Source organism: Olea europaea, chromosome 6, assembly GCF_002742605.1.
Source record: "Olea europaea var. sylvestris chromosome 6, O_europaea_v1, whole genome shotgun sequence".
NCBI classification, from domain to species: Eukaryota; Viridiplantae; Streptophyta; class Magnoliopsida; order Lamiales; family Oleaceae; genus Olea; species Olea europaea.
This window is the reverse complement of record NC_036242.1, coordinates 3,718,684-3,724,460: the sequence shown is the minus strand read 5'-3', so window position 1 is coordinate 3,724,460 and position 5,777 is coordinate 3,718,684. Positions and strand designations below refer to the sequence as shown.

Here is a 5,777-nt window from a genome sequence, read left to right as displayed (position 1 = left end):
TTTTTTTTAAAAATGGAGCCAAAACAGGGGTGAACCCAAAATTTTATATACATACATACTTTAATTCTTAGATGATATTGAATTTCGATTGTAGACATTTTTCAAAATTGTTCTTGGCTATATTACGGTTTCATTTATATAGATTCGAACCTTTAGAAAGAAATGATAGTGGTTTATCATCAAGAAACTAAATTTATGAGTATTGAAATATCTATAATTTTATCAATCTTTAAATAACAATAAATAAATAAATAGATAAAACTTTTAGAAAACTTTGAATAAATTTTAAGGTAATGTGCATGGCACGTTGGTTTTTAGGAATTCATTGCGTCCAAGAAAAGAAAAGCTAAGCGTAGGGAAAAATACAAAAAATAGAGTTCGTGGAATCAATCCTCAGAGTCAAATAGAAAGGTTTATCCGAAAAGTTGTCATAATTTTGGCCATATGAACTTTCTTTATTGATAAACACTGATAAAATAACATTTTGCTATATTTATTTTAGGAGACCCAAATTGACAAATTAGTGAAGTTGGATAAATTACTGGAAAGAATTTATTTGCTATAATATGTAGATTTGTGACTATGGATCTAGGATAATAAAAAATAAAATAAAATAAATATTCTTATTCACTAGCATTTCTGCTTCAAATATATTTCAGAAATTGAAACTCTAGTAAATGTTTCGGAACTTAAAAAAAGCTTCCTATTTTTATTGCACATTATTATTGATTATCTTTTTTTTGAAATTAAATATTAAAAACAAATTATAACTCTTAACACAACATTTTCACAAAGTTTCATGCCTTTTTTCAAACATAGTTTATTTCCAAATGCCATGTCGTGTCATGACCTAACTCTCGATGAGCATGTTAGGTTACGAGTGAAGAAAATTTCATCTAATGATCTATGTTACTTTGTTTCTTTAGATGATTTATAATCACAATGTTACGGTGAAATACCTTATTCATCCTAATCCAATCTTTCCCTATTATAACGGTGTGCCAAGCGCAACATTTGTGTCGAGTCTAGACTCATTGCTGGTAACCTTATTTCATTTGTATCTTATTGCACCATGTGTTGGTAGTTCCCTCCACATGAGGGAAGTTATATTTTGTGGAAGTGGGGCAATTTTCACTTTTCTCCCAAAACTAATTAAAAAGCCCCAAAACAAAGACCAAAAAAATATACATACCATTCCTGCTTCTAAAAACAGTGAGTGACCGTGAGAGAGAGTCAGCTTCTTCTCACCAAAGATTGGAGGTTCATTTGTGGTCCGATTAAATTGAAATTTCAGTATGTTGTTCTTGGTGAAGAGAGCTACGTTTTGACTGGAGCTGATTGTCCAAATTCCTCTCCATTGCTCTAAGCATTACACACTTGTTTAGTAAGATTTTTTCCTTGTTATTGTGTGCATTTACTTTGGAATGATGTTGTTGTTGGTATCCAAAAACTATGTGTTCTCGATGTATTGGTAGCTTCTAGATTGTGTTCTGGAGAAGAAAAACAGTGTATCCCATTAATTTTCATAATTGAAGGCTTTTANCTCGATGTATTGGTAGCTTCTAGATTGTGTTCTGGAGAAGAAAAACAGTGTATCCCATTAATTTTCATAATTGAAGGCTTTTATTGAACTAGGTCCTGGGGTTTTTTCATTCACATTGATGGGTTTCTCCTTAATAAATCTTTGTGCTCAATTGTTAAATTTCTTGTAGTGTGCGTGAATAATTGGAGCCGAGTACTATTATCATTATTGCCATTTTAATTCTGCACATTTGAGCATGGCCGGTCCTGGGCAGAGGCAAATGAGGCCTCTGCCTCAGGCCCAATTAAGAAGGGGGCTTCAGATTTATTTATTTATTATTATTATTTCCCTAAAGGATAAAAAAAACTAGATTTAGAGCCAATTTCTTACTTCTCGTTTGGCCTATGTGCATGCATGCAAGAGAGAATCTACAATTAATTTGTAGTTAATTTTAAGTTCGATTTGTGAGTGATATTCTCCAGAAACAAGCTTGTTGCTTCAAGTTTATCCTTCTCTTAGGTTTGTAATTCTATTTTATTTTCTTTTATGTGCTCTAAAATGATTCTAATTTACTTTTATACTCATCATTCATAAAAAAAAATAGAAACCTTTCTTGAGATTATTTGGGTTGAAAAATTAACAAATCAACAAGTCTTTTCCTTGAATTATTGGGTTCTCTTTAAAAGGAATTGTGCTAATAATCGTGTTGTTTTACTTTCCATCGGATATTATAAGACGAAAGAGTTAAATATGTATGTTATTTTTGTCTTTTTTTCCGAATTAATATATGATATTAAGTTATAATTATGATTTATATATGATTATAATGCAACTTTTGAAAATGAACATTATGTAGCTATGTAGATTGATGGATGCTTTGCTATATTTGTGGGGTTTCTATGTTACCGAAGTAGAAATTCTTAAGAACTTTCGGATGTCTACCACCTCTTATGTCATGTTTATATGGAGATTGAATTTATCTAATGCTTCAAGTGAATTATAATTTTTCTTTGATTGTTAGATACCACTTAATTGATTGGGAATTAAATGTTATTTCTCTAGGTTCTTTGTGTTTTGAAGCTTAAATTCAAAATTCAAAAGTAACATTGAAATCCTTTTGACACGAAATGGTAGAACGTTGACTATTTAGCATTTAACCGATCATTTGGGTCATTGTCAAATTTGTTATTTGATTATAATAAAAATATTTTGTATAATACATTTTGCTTATTGTTTAATAATTGATTTCATAAGACACTGATAAAATTTGCATGCATACTATAATTTTGGGGGTCTAATTTAGGAAGTTCACCTCAGGCCCCAAAAATCACAGGACCGACACTGCATTTGAGGGGTTGAAATATTGTTTTGTTTGTGTTACTGGTTCAATCCCCAACATCATGCAACCAACAAAATGTCAAAAATCATCCAAATATGTTCGAAAGAATCTATCAACAAAAGCATTTAGCTCCAATCCAACAATTTCTTAGCTCATATTTGTTGCTTATGAACCCCTCTACCAACCCAAATAAAGCTATAAACTTGCAAAGAAGGTCAAGTATGTTGAAAGATGGAAGAACTGGCCACGTTCCTGTCCTAGCACGTAGATTATTCTGCGCAAGATGCATTTCCGGAGGGAAATATATCGCCAAAGGCAAAAAATTTGAAGTGCCAAGAGCTCCTAAAAGTTGGTTGAAGGAAAAAGAATGGCCAGTCCAATTGTAGATGTTACATAAGCAGTTCTGAAGCAAAGTCGAAGAAGATTCAACTTGAAATTGTTGAGTAATGGGAGCTTAATTCTGTGTTCTTTATTCACAAATACTCTATTTGGATGCTTCTTCGAAATCCATCTCTCAGCTACTGCAAATAATGGCTGGCTGTAGATCTGTAAAAACTAAACGTAGGAAGCAGATATCATTATCTACGCTGATGAAAATTGACATATTCGTATAAATTGCATCCCTCAAATCTTTCAAGTAACAAGATGACACCACAACTTGTAAGTACGATGATATACTTGATATCCTCCTACAAGACGAAGAACTATATGTGCATTGGCAAAGGGGAGGAGTGTTCATCTATTTGTTTGGTTTTAATTATTTTTTGTGTCCATGAAAATTGACTTATGTTTGTTGGGATCCTTGGAGTTCAATCAAACAATAAACATCAATCAATAAAAGATTCCAAGGCAAAATCAAGGAATATAAAATGGAAAAACACAACCCAATCTCGGCCGAAATGGACAGCAACTTCTCCTCTTCCTTATGGTTGATTTATAGGCTCAGGAACAGCTCCCATGTCATGCAAATCACCTTCCAGAGAGAGAGAGAGAGAGAGAGAGAGAGAGAGAGAAACCGGCAAAGAACCTCGCTAGAAATCGCCACCAACGCACCCTCAACCTTCTACCAAGCAGAAGGTGCAAAATGGAGAGAGTGGTCGACTGGAGAAGAGAGAAAAGATCTATCTTGCAAAAACGTGGGAGAAGCCCCTTTTTGTGGTAACTATCAAGTCAAAGCTTCTCACCCCAAGACAAGTTAACAAAAATATCTCAAATAGATTAAATCCCGACCGTCGATCCCATCCAATGGTCCATAATAAAATTAGACAAGCACAATCCATGTGAATTACACAAATAACACTTAAGTCTAATGGAGTTAAGAGAACCATATTCTCACATTCTTCACCTTGGTTCTCATAACACTCTCTCTTGATTGCGAATTTGCACATGGAAGAACTATTCATCATCATCGCCCAGTACCTGCAAGAAAAATTAACCAGTGTCAATATGTAATAAAGATAAGCACAATTTAAATTTACCTGCAGGTAGAATTTTTGTTCCCATATTAGAGGGATTCCTTTCAGTGTGAATTTTAACAAGATTAATTTCACCTTGAGACAGTTTTTCACGAATAAAATGATACTTCACCTCAATATGTTTAGTTCTTTCATGATAAACAGGATTCTTACAAAGCGATAAAGCACTTTGACTGTCAGTAAACATAACAGGTGTATCATGCATGAAGTTCAATTCCTTTAAAATTCCTTTTAACCAGGTACATTCCTTAACCGCCTCGGTTATGGCAACATACTCTGCCTCAATACTTGACAAAGTAACTACAGGCTGCAGCTATGACTTCCATGTTATACGATTGTCACCAAGTGTAAAAAAGTAAGCTGTGGTAGACTTTCTGTTATCCTTGTCACCAGCAAAATCAGAATCTACATACCCCTTTAGAGTAAGTTTTTCAGATCTTTTTTCATACACTAGACTCAGATTTAATGTACCAACAATGTACCTTAACAACAATTTCAAACCTGCCCAATGGGGCTTTCCAGGGTTGGACATAAATCTGCTCAAAAAACTTATAGCTTAGGCTAAGTCAGGCCTGGTTGTTATCATGGAGAACATAACGGAACCTATAGCATTAGAGTAGGGTATGTTCCTCATTTCTCTAAATTCCTCCTCAGTTTTAGGAGAATGTGCACTAGAAAGATTCATGTGAGCTGCTAAGGGAACGTTCACAGATTTTGATCTATTCATACCAAATTTAGTTATGACTTTGTTTAGATAGGCTTCTTGGGAATTGACTAGTCTATTTTCAGCCCTATCTCTCTTTATAACCACCCCCAAAATCTTCTTAGCACTTCCCAAATCTTTCATATCGAATTCTGATTTTAAAAGGTTCTTCATCTTAGTGATTTCAGTCTTACTTGAACTTGCTAGAAGCATGTCATCTACATACAACAACAAGTAGACCTCACAGTTTCCTTACTATCATTTTAGTACAGGCATGCATTATATTCACTGCTTTTAAAACCTATCTTCAGTACATAGGTATCAAACCTTATGTACCACTGTCTAGGGCTTTGTTTAAGCCCATACAGAGATCTTTCTAATTTGCACATACAGTTTATTTTACCTTTCACCTCAAAATCTTGAGGCTGACTCATGTAATATCCTCTTCCAATTCCCCATGTGGGAAAGCAGTCTTAACATCTAGTTGTTCCAATTCCCAGTTGAACTGAACAACCAATGCAAAAACCAGTCTGATTGTTTTGTACTTTATCACAGGAGATAATATCTCATTGTAATCAACCCCCTCCTTTTGAGTGAACCCTTTCGCCACTAATCTAGCCTTGTACCTAGGGGGATCACTAGGATTATTTCCTTCTTTCAATTTGTAAATCCACTTACATTGAACTAGCCTATGATCCTTAGGTTTGTTAACTAACTTCCAAGTTTTATTCTCCATTA

At 33.9% G+C, this 5,777-nt stretch overlaps 1 pseudogene; it reads right to left on the bottom strand.

The window, feature by feature from the left end:
* Window positions 1–2,973: 2,973 nt before the first annotated feature.
* Window positions 2,974–5,777, bottom strand: part of LOC111395019 — a 12,265-nt pseudogene continuing 9,461 nt past the window's right edge.